Source organism: Anser cygnoides, chromosome 1 (genome assembly GCF_040182565.1).
Source record: "Anser cygnoides isolate HZ-2024a breed goose chromosome 1, Taihu_goose_T2T_genome, whole genome shotgun sequence".
NCBI classification, from domain to species: Eukaryota; Metazoa; Chordata; class Aves; order Anseriformes; family Anatidae; genus Anser; species Anser cygnoides.
In genome coordinates, this window is record NC_089873.1 from 84,700,145 (window position 1) to 84,720,000 (window position 19,856).

Sequence of the window (19,856 nt, forward strand, 5' to 3'; positions counted from 1 at the left end):
GATCAGATAACAAGCCATCAACAGAGCTAAGGATTACACACAACAGACAGGAGAAAAAGGCAAGTAGAAAAACACTCAGTAATTGAGATCTTGGATGGAGGAGAATGTAAGAGGAGGGTTGACAGTCCCCTGTATGTCTCAACCTCATTAAAATTTTCTTTGCAAATAGATGGTTGATGTTATACTAGTGTAAAGTGCATGTAGAATACTGCTTTTCTGATTTAACAATCTCTATTTTAAGCATAATTACAAAAGATGCAGACAAATAAGAATCAGGACCTGAGCTCTGGTGGATTTATTTTGGAAAGGAGGAGGGGAGTTTTAGAAAAAAAATTAACGTCATTTTTCAAATTAAAATAATAATCTTCAGGTTTCAATATTTCATCAAAATGGTCATCAAAGCAATGAGAGATCGGAGATCTCTGACAGAATTTTGTGTGGAGCTGATGAAAATACCTTTCAATGAAGAAAATGTTTTCTATTAAAGAAATATAGATTCATAGCATAGGTATGTCTGGGGAAAGGTGAAACATTTGTTAATAGTTCGAAAAAAAAATCAATTGCTTTGTTCTTTATTTGATTTGATATAATATTAATTGCAAAGTACTAATCCTAAAATATAACCTCCACACTTCAAATTTTGTATAGTTTGAAAATAAATATTCTGCTACTAGAAAACATTTTGGTTTCCAAGGAATTTTCAGGTGATCATTTTGAAGGATCTAAGCAGTGGCTTACGTTTCTGATTTTCACTTCCACATCTTAAAACATTTCTGAAGATTAGAAATTCCAGGTACATGGTTAGATAGATATAATCATATAAATAAGAGGGTCATGCGACTTATGAGGATCAATACAGCATCAAGAAATAAGCAAGGGCACTGATACACAACAGAATACAGTTCAGTTACGTATAAGTACCACTGTTTATTGTTCTTGAAAACTTTTGGGAAAACAAAGAACTAAATATAACCCATACCACACGTCCCTGATATATTCTGTTGCTCTTCCTTTAGATCTTCCTTAAGACCCCCTATATCAGAGACTATATTCTGCCTTTCATTAAGTGCTTGCTACATAAATTAATATATTATGACAATGGAAGTATCACTGTAACTCTGTGATTTGTTGCCCAGTGGTGGCTGTATCTTCCTTAATGGGCACTTCTGACTTGAGAAATAAATATACTACTGCAGCAGTAAACGGAAACGCAAGATGAACAGTAATAATATTGAAGAAATCATCCTAAAAGTAAAACTCTATCATCAGTCAACACCTTTTAACACAGCAGTTTTCTTATGTCTTCAGAAAATTATTTTTTTTATACACTGAGTGGCTTGCGTTTTTGCTACAGTGCGTTAACTTAATGCTACTTGGAGCCTGTACTTATCACAATAAAATTAGGTTCATATTTGACATTTTAAATGCCAGGCATGAAAGCAGGAATAATACGGATTAATACTTACCTTACGAACATTTGAACTTCAAACACACATAGCCATGTCAAAAGCGTATACCATGGAGTTCCTTAACTGTCATAATACAGTGTAATTTACTCTTCTAATTTACTTTGAATATTACGGAATCTGTCTATAAAATATGATCTCCAAAACAAAATGATGCTACAAAAATTGAATATTGTGTCTTGAAAAACTCACACAGAACTAACAGCATACAGTATTCAATAACACCTTCTTATATTGAATATATTCTTTGTGGGTTTAAGGACTAATAAGCAACATTTGCCTTCTTGATAAATACAATTACATTTTACATCTCTAATTCAGAAAGAGTTATATGAAGATACTCTTTGAAAAGAAAGCCTCCCTACCTCATTTGCAAATTCTGTTTTCTTTCACTAAGATCCCTTTCCTCATCCCTCCAAATATTGAAACAAAACCAAATCCGGAAACAACTCCACCCAAATCTATTCTTCCACTTCCACTCTCTCTAAATCTCTCTAAAAGAGTGATTACACAGTAAACAAAAATTAAAATTGGAACTGAGATAGAGAAGCTTTTAGGCCTAAATGAAAGGAGCTGGAGATTTTATGAGGTCTGTTAGTGTTGAGGGTATTGTATTCAATTTCATGTGGACCACTCTGAGATTCAGTGCAAAGAAAAAAATCTAGGGAGACAGAAAGTGAAAATTATAATTATAGCAACCAACAACTGACATTCAAAATCCAGTAAATGTGGCAGGCATGCAGAGATTCCTGCAGTTGCTTGGGAAACCTCTCAAAGATACAAAATCTGTGAAAGTAGTTGCTGCCTGCAACCACCTTCTCCTGAGCTCCTCTCTGAAAGACAACAGCTCAGGCTACTTGCAGACTCCAGAATTCAGATTTGGCAGGTAGTGTCTTCTGCATGGGAAAAGTCTGGGCACTGACTGGACTCCCTGCCTCGTCAGCATGAAGAGTTGTGGTCCCTCACTCCTCTCTTCTTGTGACTGAAACTACAGGGAGCTGGAAGACAGAAGCCTCTGTCTTTCAAAAAAGCAAAGTATTCCCAGTTTACGCGATGAGGGGAACTTTGCTGTCTTGACAACACACATGCCAATTGAAAATCATTATAAAAAAAAAAAAAAAGTGAAAAAGGGAAGGAAAGGAAGAAAAAACAGAATAATTGGCACATATGGCTTACACAAACACTTCAGAGTCCCGCATCTTGTATCATTCATCTACCAATAGTTTCTTTTCTCCACACAACAACATTTCAAACAATACAGAATCTATTCAACACTTCCCTGTACATCCAATGAGAAATACTGGGAGTTATAAATTCATATACCTCCAGGGATTTTATTTATACCAATAAAAATCTGTCCTTCAGATTTTAAATGATTTGCACTTTTAAAGTGTGCACTTTTTAAATGATTTGACTATTATAAAAGGCATAGATTTCTCTACAAGCTAACTATGTAAAGATAGATAAAGTCATTAAAGACACTGCAAAAAGCTCAACTCCAAGAAGAATTATTCTAGAAAATAGTTGAACTCAACCTGAGAACAACAGATCCTTCTAAATTATAACTAGCATTTAACACATTTACAGACCAAATCCACCATTGAGCTAGAATCCTTCATTCCCACTACGGTCAAATGGACTACTATGGACGAAGAAAGTCTGTGCATCTTAAAGCAGTGAGCAATTAATGTCTGGTAACAGTGCTGAAGAATCTGTGCAGGATTTTTGATTCCTGTTCAGAACCAAATGCCAATGTGCCCTGTATGCCTGGTGCTGGTTCTTCATTATTGCCATGAGGTTCAACAGCACCCCTGGTGTCTCAGTATCAGTGAATCCCTGCTGCATTACAGTGCCCCACTGTCCTGCCTGGACCCTGATCTCTTCTAAGGCAAACTGCTACAAAACTTGCTGTATGGATTCGAGGTGATTTCAGAGCTGCTCTGAATGACAACCTGCTGTCTAGCCCAATTCACAAAACAAATGTGAATCATTTCTACTCTCTTTTGGGTCTGATTACCGGCAAATGCGAAGGTGAAGTCCTGATTCAAAGAGTGCATTCTGGGAAGGAGAGATCATAATAGCAAAACCTGGAAAGATTAGCTACATTTTTTTACCTGAATAAGAACCAGTCAAATAGAGTAGGGGCCGTACTGAACAGTCTATAGCATGTATGAGATAAAAAACAAAAACAAAAACAAAACATTTATGGAAAAGAGAACAAAAAGGAAAATTCAATCAAAATTTCCTCTGATGACATTCCTCCAAATCTATACTACCGTGATTTCCTCTAACAAAAAACTACACAAAACCTATGGTCTTAGCACATTGCCTGGAAAGACTCCTGCACAGCAAAAGTCTTGCCCTTGCATAGCCCCAACTTTAAGAGCAGGTCTGCCTCTTCTCAGTGATTCTCACATTTTGCTTCTCTATCTAGAAAAGTCATCCTTTAGGAAGTGTTTTTTACTGTGCTATAGACTTTACCCTTCCGGCTATAATGAGAAAAAGAGTTTTTTGCCCAGCTTGATATTTCTACTTCATATTTCCAGTAACTTGAAACAGACATCAGAAATGCCACATAGACTCATACCATTCTCCTGAAAAATTTTAAACAAGTAATTAATTGAAAATAACCATGCTGCTTTCGTGGTTATGATTTATGATGGGATTTACTATATTAACTACATTTAACTGAGCTTCAGAACAAGAAAGTGTGTCCAATTTTTGAGGAAAATTACAATGATTAATACTATTGCTGGCTTTGGCTGGAGGCTTCTAGTTTTGCAAGAATAGTCTATTTTTCTGTTTATACTGAATGGAACCTTGTTTTGCAGCTGAATTTTGTTACTTTAAACAAAACTTTCTGCATAAACATGTCTTCTTCGTGCCTGTTGTGGTTTAACCCGGCCGGCAGCTAAACACCACACAGCCGTTCGCTCACCCTCCCCCCTCCCTCTCTGGGATGGGGGAGAGAAACGGGAAAGAGAAGCCAGTGAGTTGAGATAAAGACAGTTTATTAAGACAGGAATATAATAATAATAACAATAATAATAATAATAGTGATAATGATAATAGTATTAATAATAATAATGTGTAAGAAACAAGTGATGCACAATGCAATTGCTCACCACCCGCTGACCGATGCCCAGCCTATCCCCGAGCAGCCGGCCCCCCACCCCGGCCAGCCACCCCTATATATTGTTTAGCATGACGTCAGATGGTATGGAATACCCCTTTGGCCAGTTTGGGTCAGCTGTCCTGGGTCTGTCCCCTCCCAGCTCCTGCTGCACCCCCAGCCTGCTCGCTGGCAGGACAGAGCGAGAAGCCGAAAAGTCCTTGGCCTGGTGTAAACACTGCTCTGCAACAATTAAAACATCAGCATGTTATCAGCGCTCTTCTCATCCTAATCCAAAACATAGCACCCTACCAGCTACTATGAGGAAAAATTAACTCTGTCCTAACTGGAACCAGGACAGTGCCCACTCAGACAACAGCCAAAATCGTAAACAAAAATAGCAGCTCTTTAAACTGACCAGTATACTGAGGGTATCCAAGACAGCAAACACTCAGGCTAGCTGTCTACCAACAAATCTTCTAAAAGTATAAGACTAGGTTAAAGGTATAAAGTTAGGTACAGCAGAGGGAAAACGACAACAAAAAAGAATTAAAACAAACTTATTAACAGTCCCAATAGTTTCTCCTGTTGGTCACCCTCTGAACTTCTTGTGGTAGAGTCTAACATACGATGTACCCTGGCTCACACTTGCAATTGCTCTTCATCTGAAAGATCCTAAACCTCTTAAGAGTTATGAGAAAATCCTAAGAAAGCCTAGAGGAGCTGAGGATCATGTCCTTGGATCAGGGTGCTCTCATTTCCACAAATGCTTGTGCCAGCACAAGAACTTTCGGATGTTGAGACCTGTTAATACCCTAATGAACAGAGCTTACACGAGCTGCCAGTCCTGCTTTGTCATTTGTCTAGAAAACTCTCCAAAAGGTTAGACTCCTCCTTAGCTCACAGCACGTCCTTAATTTTGTGCTCTTCCTTTGCATCCTTATGGAACTAAAGGAACTAAACCAAAATACTGCATATTTTGATTTTCCTTTCATCTGCATTTTCTGGATGCTCAAGTCTAATGTCTGGATCTTTCCAAATTTATCACTGCTTGAAAAGGTGTTAGATAAAAAATCAAAATAATCAGGGATAGAGGAAGAAAATCTATAACTATCATTTCCACAAAATAATCACTTTATTTTTGCATGAAAATAAGAGCATTACTATAGTCTTTATCATTTTGGTGATCTATTTCAGGAGCTGCAGGTGCACATGGCAGATGGAGGTATCCTGGTATACATTATGTCATGCTGTTTTCAAACTTTTTTTTTTTTAACAACAATATTAATATTTAAATACAGTTTTCCATCCATGTCACAGCCTTAGACAGGGGATCATTCTTAATAGGAAATGGCATTCTAAATCTTGGACATATCTGAGACAAACTTTTTTTTGGCATTCTAAATCCTGGACTTATCAAACATTTTTTTCCTGGGTAGTAAAGAGATTCCATCAGTAAACGTAAAATATGTTCAGGGTAACAGAACAATGTATCAGCAAATGGCCTGGTTCAAAGTATAAAAGGCCTTTTTCAAGAGTCTATCCTACCAATCATTTTCATTGACTGACTAGAAATTTCCTCCCTAAGTAGCAATAGGGACAAACTGGGAAGAACATCAGAAAAATGCTGAAGTAAATAATGGGGCACTGGCAAATGTAGATTGATTCTGCTCTTTGGCAACCAAATCACAGCAGGTTTTTGTAGGAAAAGATGGAAGAAGGAGATCAAACTTTCATTGGAAAGAGTTTGTGATTGAGAACTTCATTAATTAGTAATTAGGCCCTTTATAATATCAGCCGGATCTATTTCTCCCTCCCCAACTCCTTCCCTCTCTCCCTTCCCTGCACACCAGCATGCCATGCAAACAAAAAAGCACAAAGCCAACACCGAAGTCCCTACCCGCTCTGAGACAGGGATAAGCAAATGGATATTGTAGTTTGCTGTCCTGATTACAATGATCTCTTCCACATTTTAGAGGCTACACTGCTCAACAGTTAAGTCCATGGAAAGGACAGAAAGTCCTTTTATTTTTTTTTTTATTTTTTTATCTTTTCCATAGAACAGCAGTCTAACCATGAAAACAAACAATAAATAATAAGCAGACTGCTCCCAGAATCAGTTCAGAAACAAGTAATTTATGATTCTTTGCAGGTGCGCCTCAAACAGAGTGTGATACCATAAGGCAGCTAGAATTTCAAAGGTATTATCCTGAAACATTTAATGTTTAGCTTATGTATTTACGTTTGTTTTCTTTTTTCCTTCTACTGCTGTTCTTGTCAGAGATCTTTTAATGCTATTTTCCTAAAAGGGAAAAAGAACTGTGGAAATTCCTTTCAGAACCTTTGGCCTTAATCAGAGTCAATCACTCCCTCGTGAATAAACACCTTTCATTGCAGTGATTGAGTTGGCCTTAAATTCCTATACACTAATAGGAGACACGATCAGCAATACTTTACAGGCTGAGGCTTCTCAGATCTGAGTCTTAAGAAACATTCTTTAAAAACTTAAAAATTAATGCAACTGCTGTGTATGTTTTTAAATGTGCTGTGGGGGAAATCACTCAAGGACATCTGTCTTGCTCTGTTGATCGGCAGTGACAGTGGTAGCAGCCTGGGAAGCTTCCCAGGGAGGTTCCCACCTCCTAGCAGGCCAGGTCTCCTTCAGAGCAATAAAATCACACCCGTGAATGAAGACAGCTTCGTTTTCAAGTAGTTAGGGAAATACCTCAAGCTTCATGTCGGCAGGGACCCTACAGAGATGGTGCAAGATCTGAGGTTTGTTGCCTCAGCCTGCAGGTGCTACTTATCAAAGACTTGACTCATTCATGGTACCGGATGCCTCTTCAACAAATGCACAGCAGGGCCATGTACCTGGAGATGTTGTTGTTCCCAGAACTGCATAAGAAAACTGCATATCCCAAAATCTTCTCTCCATAGATTTGCAAAAATTAATGTTTGATGAGCTGACTGTTCACCAGGAAGTTGCCCTTAAGCTGGTAAAGTGCAGACAGCCTGGAGAGGTCTATGAAGAACATGAAGAGTTACACTTCAGATGAGATACTATTAAGTGTGATATATTTTCTGGAGAATAAGTGACAGGGAAAATGTGCAGAAAGGCTGGGAAGGCTGACAATAGGGAAAACAACACTGAAAATAGCAAGAAGGTGATGCGTATCCAAGATCCAAGAGAATCAATGCTTCTTAACAACCTGCACTACCTACCTCCCTGCTTTTACAGAGCTTTGTTTCCCATGTTTGGTGCAGCATTATTTGGCACATAATAATAATGTAAATTACTGACACTTCTTACTACCTGGCTGCTCAATACCGATTTTACAGAGGATGGAGCTAAAAACCTCACCAGGGGGAAATTGCTTCAGTGTTTCTGAATAGTAAAATATTCAGAAATCAGGAACTGAATGTGAAAAAGAAATATGCACTTTCTGCAGGTCCCCATTTTTGTGCTTACTGTTAGCAATGATCCTCTGAAAATAACTCAATGAATTAGAATGATGACCGTTCACTTACTAAGAAAGCTGTGGGATTTTATTATTATGGCAATACATTCATGCCACTGCAGGTATGCATGTATGTATCAGGACTTCTTTATTAGTTATCTTCTTAAGGATTTAAATTTAATGCACGTTTGTCGTTAAACTAAAGCAAAAATCTGCTTTGTGACAAACTTTGCTTTAAAAGCTTCTTATTGGGAACTCAATGATTTGATTCTAACTGAGAAAAATAAGATACATATTAATACTGGAGAATAAATATGAAGCCAGTGTTGAATGCTTTCTTATTCCCTTTCTGCCATCTCTAGATTTTCACATATTTAAATAATATCACTATTAGCCCAATAAATCCAGCATGAAAAATGCTCAGAACACTAGGCAACTATGTTAAGCACTAGTTTGCATGCACTGGCTACCACTGGGGAGACAGAGCTATTAAAAATTATGAAGAAAGTGGGTATAATTTGTATACACACATCTAAATCCCTAATAAGTGGTCATGAACAAGGACTGAGGTATTTAAATTATTGCAAATTGCAATCAAATATTTAATCCATGATTAATTGCATATTATTATATCTTCAACACCTGAGTTCTAATTTAAAATTAAATTGAAAATAAATGTTTTCACCACTTTGGAATACAGTGTAGGACTCAATATTTGGTAGTCTAAGCATCTAGTCTAGTCAGATCCTGTAGAGAGTTGGCCTTTGTTGGCTACCCGTATTCTACATAATTAGGAATACCAACGCCACGGCATTACAGGATTTGGGGGGGACTATTTACAGAACACTTTTTTTTGTTTGTTTTCAGCAGCCACCTGTATAGAGTTCCTACAAAATTCCACATGAAGGACAAAGAAAACTCCTGATTTTCATTGACTGGACAAAGTGGTGAGACACATATCTCCTACGTGGAGTTCATCAGTGCTGTATTAAGCCAGTAACATCAGACAGCAGTACTGAATCAAAATATATACACACACACATTGGATGTATAAATATACCATATATACTCTCTGTCTATAATATGTAATATATATGTACACAGTTATTGTGTGTCTATAATTTCCAGAGATGAAGGTATATGCACACATACATGTATTATACACACATGGACTCAGTGTCTCCCCTTGAACGCTTTATGCACTACATATACACGACATAAATAGTAAATACCAGTTGAATACAATATCATAACATCTATGTGAGCAAGGAAATGCAGCAGACTGTGTGCTGCAAGCAAAGCCATGACTTTCTTTAAGAAAGAATTTGAATAAGTGTGCAAGTGTAGCCTGGCAAATAAAGATTTGCAATTCAAGAAAGGAATATGGACTAGAAGAATACTATGTTCAGAAGATGCTCAGATTGTGCAGCAAGGGAGTGCAGCTACAGAAATGAGAAAGAAATATTCCTGCAGGTTTCATATTGAATTAGCCCTGTCACTGGAGAGGTAGGTCACCAAGAGGAAAGCTATTTGAGTATGGGAAAGAAAATCTAGCAATAATGACAGACTTGTTATGAAGTTAACCTAGGACTCCATGTAGTCCAAGACTGGCAAGCTGACTTCAGACGGGACACGAATAATAAGGCAGCATGTTACTTATGATAAGGAAATGCCTTTGGTCAGTACAGACAGATCATCTGTCTATTTAATGCTTTATCAAAAACTTTATCCTCTTCAAGTCCTTCCTGGCAATTAATGTCAATTAACACAAATTTAATAAGACGACTTCTGCTCTCAGTACGATGCCATAAGAGCAATGTAATTCCAGTAATTTCAATGTGATTTATACCAGTGTAAATGAGATGCGAACAAGCCTTAATATGTGCACATTTACGTGTATGTTCTTAAACCACAGCTTATGAAGTGCCCCAACACAGGTAACAAAGTTCCTATGGGGCACATTTGTGATCATAAGCTAGTCTTTTAATCTACGTTAGTCCAAACGATTAGCTTTTCAGGAAGAGCCTTGCAGGCAGACTCTAAAGAGGACAGTATAATGTAGTAGCTTTATTTATGAGTAAACTAAATATAGAGTTGGATTTGTAATTCCGAAAACAACTTGGTTTGGTTAAACTATCCAAACATGTCTAATAAAATAAAAGAAAAATAAATTAATGGGGATAATACGATAGTGATGGTAGCGTGGCAAAGGTCACCTAACTGGAGATTCTGAAGATGATATGCTTACAAAGTAGATAACCCAGAAATCCAAAATTTTGGTAATGGGGGTGGGGTGGGTGGGAAGGTGTTAAATGAAAAAAAAATATAGAAATCCCTGAGAAACGTCATTCATCTTCTTTCAATACAAATATATTTACTTCAAAAATTTAAAAATTGATGTAAAAAGAAAAGGCTTCTGTTTTAAGCCCTTATTTTAGATACTCTAAGTTCAGTTAAATTTCTTTATTACATTTGTATTGTTTTCATCAGTATACCATAATCTCTCTGGCAAAACCTGTGTTCAGTACATAAAATAGAAAAAATCCTCTATCTTATAGGAAAGCTATTCCACTTTGGGTTGTTCAAGTAAAAGAAGCGAAACATAAAAGTATCCTTATTTGATGGATATTATTCAAGATTCCAAATGAAGGTTGTAAGATGTAGAATCTGGAAGAAAGATCATAATTGTGGAAGAATAATGCACTCTGGAGGTAGGTCCTTATTCTAGCAGCACAAGCCATAATGTTATGTTCTCGTCTGAACATTACATTCTCAACCTGAAGCAGCAATTGCTACCTACACCAAGAAAAAATAGTGCAAGAAGAAAACAGTACAAAAGAAAGGAACACTTTGTACAGCTCTGCTTGTTAAAACAATAGACTTGGATGTAAGAATATCATAATAGCAACAGTGGCAATCCTGAAGATAAAAATACAAATACAATCTAGTAGCCTAACAACAGGAACTCCAATCACCTCTCCACACCCTACACCCCCCAAAAAAGACTGCAAGTAGTGATACGAAACAACCCAAACAACTCCAAAACATCAAAAAGATGGCAGAAGAAGGAATGGAATGAAAATGGGAGATTGTAAGAAGTCATTAAAGCTAACTACCTAGGAATGCAAACACTAAATAAAAGTGACCAAAACAATGCAATGTTTACTAGACAGTTGAGATATTCAAATATAGTGCCAGGAAGCAGATAAATTTATGGAAAAGTATATGCATGAACAAATACATTTGAATTAGCTGTTTTTTAAGTAATTTTTTTTTTCTTTCAAAAGAAAGAGTAGGAGCATAGCAAAAAGCGCAAATGCAGATAGGAATAACAAACTGCTGGAAACAATAATGAATCAGGAAGATAGAAAAATTATCCAAAGAAATGAAGAAAAAGAAGTAAAAAGTTATGGTAAGAAAACAAAATATGCAAATTACAGTACTCTGTGAAATGTGGTACAGAATTAGGATACCATCAGCAAAATTATAGCCCCGAACGTGCTTCATTAAGTGATGCCAATCTGTGAAAAAAGGTAGCTTAAACGTAACAGAAGAATTAGCAACATAAAAACAAATATAAAAAAAATATAGATGAACAGAATATATTTAAAAGAAAGATAAACTACTAAAATATAAAAGAAAGCAATGGTAGCAGCATGAAGGAATGCAAAATTAGGAAAAGCATGGACTACCATGACCTGTGACTGTTTTGCAAGGAAACAGCCTCAAGTTGCATCAGGGTAGGTTTGGAGTGGACGTTAGGAAGAGTTTCTTCATGAAGAGGGTGATCAAATATTGGAATGGGCTGCCCAGGGAAGTGGTGGAGTCCCCATTCCTGGAGGTATTTAAGAGACGTGACACTAAGGGACATGGTTTGGTGATGGGACACAATAGGTGAGGTTGATGGCTGGACTTGGTAACCTTGAAGGTCTTTTCCAGCCTAGATGATTCAGTGATCGATGTTCAGTTTCTGAATAGGCATTTACATACAGCTTCTAGTTGTATGTATATCATCCATGCACCTGTTGGATGATGCTTAACTGAATTCAGTTCCTTTCTACATGTCCTCTGCATTGTTCACTGCAGCAGCTGGAAGCTGAGCAAGATGGTGTGAAAAAGGCTAGTAGCACTGTTAAATCAATTGAATCCCCTCTTGTAGTACTGAATACTGCTCCAAACTCTCCTCCAAATTGTGTATGCAATGCTGGGCAAGTCAATTAAAATCAAACATTTTTTCACAGTTGTTCACAAACTGTATGCAGTGCTTATTCTTGAACTTTGGGTCACTGTGATGCAATTTGTTAGAAGCAACTACAGCTAAAACCAACAGGATGCTTGCTTTCAGAATGAAAATACAAAAGGATTGTGAAAATGCAAGCTCTAGGTCCCCCAAGTAATAGGTAGCTCCTTAGACAGTCTATGCATCCGTTCCCTAAGTACCCCAGAACTGTTAAGTGCAATGTGTTTGAAGCATTTGCATTTTGTATAGAGTGTTATAGAAGTGACAGAAGAAAAATAAGACGCTGTTTCATGTAGACTTTGCATACAGTATTGAGTGTGAATCATACAACTGATAGCAAAATGAGTGAGACACTAAATGAAAAAGAGGGTATGCAAAAAAGTGAATGTGACAGCATCCTTAAAAACAATGGCCTATCATGTACGTACAACCAAAGTAAAGATGAAAGAACAACCATCATGCTTCTATCTTATTACTTAGGATCACTTGGCTTTCCAGCTTTGACACTTACACATTTCTGGAAGTACTAACTTCACAGAAGACTAAATCTGATTAAAACAGAGAAATTCTAGAAGGAAAACCCCCTTTATCTCCCTCCCCTCTGTTGTTCTGTTAGCAATTTGAAGGCTCAGGGATTTTCAACTAAGAGCCCAAACTATGATTACATTGGTAAATGGTAACAGTAACAGCCAGGAACCCACTAACAATCCTAAGAGAGAGAAGATACATTTTTTTTTTTTCTCTAAAGAAATGAAAACTTATTTGTTGCATAACAAAGAACTGTCAAGACTCAGTAATTCTTGGGTTCTTCCTAAGCCATGGACTAAGTGATTATTAAAGCCATCACCTTTCTTTCCTCATGGCAAAGACAATGGGGGGCTTCCAGAAAGTAAGAACTATTAGCATAAATCCCAACACACAGGCTCTTTCCCTTAGTATTCCTTAATAAAATATACAATAAATTGAAGAACGTGTGTTATGAAGATCCTGGCAAAACTTCTCTCTTGATGGCAATATATTTTAGTGGAAAACAAATGCTTCAGGCAGGATTTCACTGAAGCTAAAGTTCAGGTGCTTAACACTTCTATTCTTACTCAGAGACCAGACTACCCAAAGGGCTTAATCTTTTAACAGTTAAAGTAAAAAAAGTTTAAAAGATAAGCATACCTGATCCACTGACAGTACCGCTAGTCCTATCTATGATCAGCAAATTTTACAAAGAGCTCAACTCCCATTTACAAGCATAAATGAAATAGCCAGATGCCCAGAATTACCTAGTATTCATCAACTTTCTTTGGCTGCCATGCTGAAATATTTGACAGTGAACATCTCAGAGTGATGAGATTCTATTCATGGCTGCATAAATCTATGAAGAAAGTAAATTAATTTAAATTTACACAGCTGTAACAGAGTAAAGAGAAACAAGATTACAGCCTTTCAAAGAAAGAATGAAATTAAATACAGTCTGAGACAGGCATCTGAGGAACACATCAAAGAAAGAGGTTGTATAGCAACACTAATGGGAAAGCATTAGATGGTTAAAAAAAAAAAAAAAACTAGACTGTATAAAGAACTTGCTAAGTTACAAAAACAGTGCAGACATTCCAGTGAATGTTCAGGGACTAGCTTCACATACATAGGTGTTGCTAAGTGATTTTCTTTTTGTTCCACAGCGAACTGAAAAAGATAAAATATTTAAAGTGCTCATCGATTCACTGATGGTTTAGCATTAACCAAGCTGTCCCACATGCAGTAAACCAAACAGTCTCCCTCTGGGTCAGCAAAAGAAACAAGTAAGAAAAACAATACAAATAATGAAAAATAGAGAAGGACGGTTCCGGTGGCATTAAGAGAAAGAGGGAAGCATCAGAGAATCACTGAGATCATCTCACTACATAATACTTACCTGGTATTTGCTCTGTTTAGAAAGTTATGCTCTAGTGGAGAAGACCAGGACTTTTGTGTAACCAAGCTATGGCTCTCAGGGATGTGTACTTTAACATTTCTGAAGATCCTCCTGTTTAGTTACCACAATAACCTCTATTCTTAAAAATTCTAGTATACCTGCAGTCTAAAGTTTCAGTTGTCTGTCTGTTCTGTGCTGCTGCAATCTACCACTTTTCCACACGCAAGTACTCTTTACTAGCAGTGGACTTCTTTTTAAGGTTATTTTATTAAGATGCTTGCTTTGTTACAGACACCAATACCTTATGTGATCATAAAAATAACTACTTTGAAGCCTGATGCTTTATTACTTTTCTCCGTTTTTCTTTAATAAACTCTTTACTAAATGAAGAGCTCTACTAAATTTTTAGATGATACAAACAATGGCCCTTTCGAACTATTTTTTGATTGATTCAGTGTTCTGTTATCAAAACATAAACACCGGTTACCTTGATCTTTACGATGAAGCAGAACAAGCATTCAATCCTTTAAATTCCAATCTAAAATAAACCCATAAAAATATTAAATACACAAGTATCACATCAAGTATCTTTTTTTTTCTTTCTTTTCTTCCAAGTCTAATCTTCAAGCATTATTATTATTACTTTAGTAAATCATATCATTTATCCCAAAAGCCAAGTTCATGCTCCAAAATAAGTTCTTGGAACGGTGGGGGATAAAAAAGCTGGCAGTCTCTACTTGAATCTTCAACAGGCAAGAGCTCCACAGTAAAATTTCCAACTGGAGACTCTTACTCATTGCCTTCCTCCTGTGTGGGGCTGGCAGCTGCATAACTTAGAAAGGATCTATAAAGCAGAGAAATCAGAATATTTTCTTGGAATAAAGTTGATAGCATTATTAACAAGCTTGTTAAGTGTTTTCTGTAGCCACTGCCAAATCAATGTGCAGTAGAGTCATGACTATAATCAATTTCTTGCAGTTAACAACAAATCCTGAATGAATCGGAACAACACAGTCCATTAAATTCCTAATTATACATATGTACATATATTTAAATAGATCTACATCTAGCCTGTATTTTCACTGTATTAAAGTGGAGGATGAGACTAAGTGACGTTAGGACTGTACATTAGCCCTGCTCACAGGTTAGTACGGTTGGTTTAGAAATCCTGAAGTGTTTCTTCTTTTACGACCTCTGATGCTCAGACATCCTTTGCTATTAAATATGCAGCTCTGTCAAGTCTGTGACACGTAACTCAGGTTGATACATGATAAAAATCACAGGGTGAAATTGGGAGTTCTTGCCTATCTTGCCTACAATAAATATGGGAATTGGCTCTTCTAGCTGATGTATGCATTGGTCTGCCCTACAGAACATTACTGGATTGGATTAACACCATCACTGAATGCGAGAAAACATGATGGTTTACTATCGACGCAGAAAAGATATGTTTCTAATGGAAAAATATACCCTGCGCTTTACTATTCTTATAAGACACTCTTCTAAGAGTGTCTCTGATTACAGCTACATTAAAAAATCCAAGTTAACTCTCTTCTCCTCACCCAGCTTATGGAAGTGTTTACTTTGCTTTTATGTATTTACATATATCCCATTCTCCTTGTTTCTGTGATAAAACTTTCATAGACAATAAATTATAAATCACATTTATGTATAATTTATTATTTTAAATACATATTTTATCTTTTAGCTTTTCAAACAGGAACTTTTTAGCTTTGTTCCTTTAAGGTCTCAATAGTTTGAAAAAGTCATGAATAAAGCATGCTTCAAGATGCATTTACATTTTTATAGGGTGTGCTGTAACAGTATAGATTTTGTTCTTTAGATGTACACTCTTGGGTCAACATGATTGTCTTAGGAATAAACTTTACAGAAGTCTCTGGGAACATCATAACCATACTCTTTCATTATTTCTCAGCACTGTGGACACCTCCCTACCAGACCTGCCTTTCTTTGGTCAGAAAATTACGATGCTTTCCAGACAGATTCACACACACATCTATGTCGGTACCTGTCAAATACCTCCCATACTGATTTCTGTATTGGAGCCAGGCAGGATTTATTTATTTTCCAACACTGAAGTCTTAATTCTATCACAGAATAACTCAGAGTTGCTCTGAAGATGAATTAGTTTATAAAGTATCTTTCCTACTTAAAAGACAAAATTATGTTTTTATTCATTATAAAATGAAAGACATTTATTTATCTCAAAATTATCTAGATTTACACATGAATTTTAGATTAGAATTTTATTATATTATCTTACATTCCCCAAACATCTCTCACAGCAAAATGCAGGTGGTCTATTGAAATTTACCTGCCTTGGGAAAAATAAAACTTTTCTGCAACAGCAGCGAATCCGTATAAGCAATGGGTTGATTCAAATTCCTTTCAACTTCACTAACAGCACAATGTTGTCCAGGTTAACCTGGAACTCAGCTATGGGCTTTTCCAAGGGCTGAAGTTTTTCCTTCATGAAATTTAATCGGATAAATAATTTTCTTGTTTATCTTTTTTTTTTTTTCAAATTTGAAAGCATAAACAAAATAGAAAACATATTCTGCAGATAATTATGAGTTTATGGAAAAATCTTCTAATAATGTCGAGAGAGAGACAATACGCAACCTTTGTACAATATTCTACCAAGTGACAATTACAGTATCTCCCTCTAACAAATAACATTTAAACAATAAATGACAAGAAGTTTTGAGGAAAAAAAGGCATAAGAATGAATGGATTATATTGCAAATATAAAATATTTTTTTGAGAAAGTGATTATTTAGGATAAGTGCAAAAATTTTACAGAGATCTTTATATTGTCATAAATATTTTGTCTTATTGATACAATAGAATAACATATATGTGTCTTATTCTGTCTTTCCAAAAGGAAAATAAAAACATGCTTTAAAAACTTTTTTTTTTCTCCTACAGAAAAGCTCACACGTGTCCATTTAACCATTGTTAAAATAATCCGAGTTTTCTCATATTTGTTAGCTGAAGCAGCAAATGACTAACACAATCCATTTTGATGAGTCACTGCACAATGTGTGAGCTGGCAAATGTGAAAACATTCCCAGAACTAAAATTACAATTTGCTTTCTCAGGGGGCAAGTGTTCTGTGGCTAATTAGTATTGTGGGTACTGAAAAAAAAAACCCACACTATCCCCAACCCCCCAACTCCTTATAGGTCATGCAAACTCTATTCACATCTTTGAAATACCTTCCAATCAGCCAAAAGTATTTGGCACACATTTGCGGTCTGTATGCACAAGAAGAATTCAAAACAAGCCCTGACTGAAATCCCATAGCTGAGTAACTAAGCTCATTTGTTGCAAGCTTTCCGAAATAGGGGCAGTGACTAACAGCAAAGCTGTGCTGGTGTGTCATTTCATGCAGCAAATAGGCAAAAATACTTGAGCACTTCTAAGATTCACAGCTTGGCAGCAGAGATTTTAGTATGAGACTCTATTTCCTTTCCCAGCTCTTGTTCAGAAAGCAACTACTTTCTTTGCATCCTGGCACTGCACACTACCTTAGGAGTTTACTGCAGTATTTATTTTTTATTTTTTATCCTTCTCCTCCTTTCTTTGGTTAGAGTATTCTCTAGTGGGAACAGAGCTCTCAAGAAAATCATCTGTATCCTCCAACTCCTTCATCTTCACTGACTTTCCCCTGCAGTCAGAAATGGGATTTGTCCTTCCCCTCTTCTCCCTGCTTCTCTTCCCTTCTCACTTTCCTTAACAGCTAGTGAAGAGAAAGCAAAAACGTACAGTGAGGATGCCAGCTTTGAAAATAAGAAGCAAGTTAGAGTAGGAGTTGCCAATTATTAAATTATCCAGAGAATCCTAATAGCCATAAACACAAAAGATCGTCACAGACTTAGGGGAGAAAAATGCGGCTTGCACATCAAATCATGAAAGCAGCTGCAGAAGTTTCCTTTTCAGTCCTGTCACCTGGAAGACAAAATGATTCCCTTTACTTTGCTGAACAGACAGGAGGCAAACAGCACATGCCATCGCTGACTGAACTGCAAAATCAAAATTGACAAATCCTGGAGGAGGAAGCTACTATTATAAAGCCAGGCATGACTGCTAATGCTACCTTGACTTCCTCAGCTGATACTTGCTGCTGCCGCTCAACAGCCCCTGAGGCCCAAGTGACATTACTCTGGATTCCAAGACAAGCCAAGAAAGTGAACGATAATTTTGTCATAAAAACAGGAAAAAAGAGACTGACACAGAAGACCCATTGTAGGTTTTGTACCGTGATAAAGAAGCAGAGGAAGGGAACTGTGTTTAAACTCAGCATGCTTCTTAAAAATAGAAAAAATACTATTCATGACAGTTTAATGAAGAAAGATAGATGTGACAGAAAATTAAGGTCAGGGCTGAAAAAACAGAAATTAAATCTAACAGTAGTCCCTGACATTTTTTTCCCATTTTGATTTGTCATAATAATAATTATTATTATTGAAAGAAGCTGTCTTACTCTCCGTGTAAAAATGAAATACAAAATGCAAACTCAAATCCTTTTCTAATGCCTTAAAGCAGTGCATTGATGCCACAAAAGGGCACTCTGTGGATGTATACACATACATACGTGCGCGTATGCGCAGGTGCATATACACATACAGCAAAATAACCTATTAATTACAAAGGTCCCTATTTCAGAAGGGAAAGACTGCTTTAAGAACTTGACATTTTAGGGGGAAAAAAAGAAAAAAAAAGTGGTATATCTTAAATTTATGCTTTTACTCTTATCCTCCATTGTCAAAGAGTGTTTTGATTTGGGGAAGAGCAAACACTTCTCCAAAGTTTAAGAGTACTGTCTATACAAGTATCCTAAATTTCTTCTGCTCTATCTGGGTTCACTTTAGATTAAAAATCCAAGCTGGCCTCCTAACTGTAACTTGCAATATATCACTGTGAAGGAGAAGCATGAAAAGCACAGCCATGCAAGTGAAGATTGGCATGTTTAGACTTCCTCTTGCTCTCAAGTGTACAAGGAACAGACCTGGAACATTAATATTCTGTCTGTGACTGTGCAGAGCTCACTTTTTTGCTGAATTCACAAAATTAACCCAGTAGCTTTAAAACAGAGTCCAAATCTGAAAAATTTCATAAAGCTTCAACAGGTTCTTGTACCTGTGTCAATTTTCACCAGTGAAGGAGATACCACTTAGTTCACATGAGCCTAGACTGAGCTGCTTTTCTAAGATTCACAAATCGAGAAGTTAAAGCTTTACAGAATGTATCCAGCAAATTCTACAAATACAGCACTTGGAACTGGAAAGTTAAAGATATTATAGAATCAAACTATTAGAGCAAAATACGTATTAAAGTAAAAATTATATGCCATTTCAAAGGAGGAGCTGTGCCTGGGTGTAAAGTTAAGCACCATAATATCCAGTCCTATTGCCTTCTCTTTATTAATACTGAGGTATGTCTCATGTACCTTGGCATCAGGGAAATACAAGTCATGTGCAAGGTACATAATAGAGGGGTCAAAAAAATCTCAAATCGTACATTAGGAGAAGGGATCCACAGTAAATGCTGTAGCTGTGGAATGCATCAGGCTGTGTTGTTCCAGCACAAAGCATAATCTCAAGGTATTTCCAGTGCTCTGGCTTCTTCCCTTTTTCCCAAACGTCACCAA

General features: G+C 36.6%; 1 long non-coding RNA gene across 2 annotated transcripts in view; it reads right to left on the reverse strand.

Moving 5' to 3' along the window:
- Positions 1-15,659: 15,659 nt before the first annotated feature.
- Positions 15,660-19,856, reverse strand: part of LOC106040206 (uncharacterized) — a 26,968-nt gene continuing 22,771 nt past the window's right edge. For both annotated transcript variants that reach the window (XR_010833164.1, XR_010833163.1), the window contains one exon: positions 15,660-17,945. This is a non-coding gene — a long non-coding RNA (uncharacterized lncRNA). The remainder of the gene's footprint in view (positions 17,946-19,856) is intronic.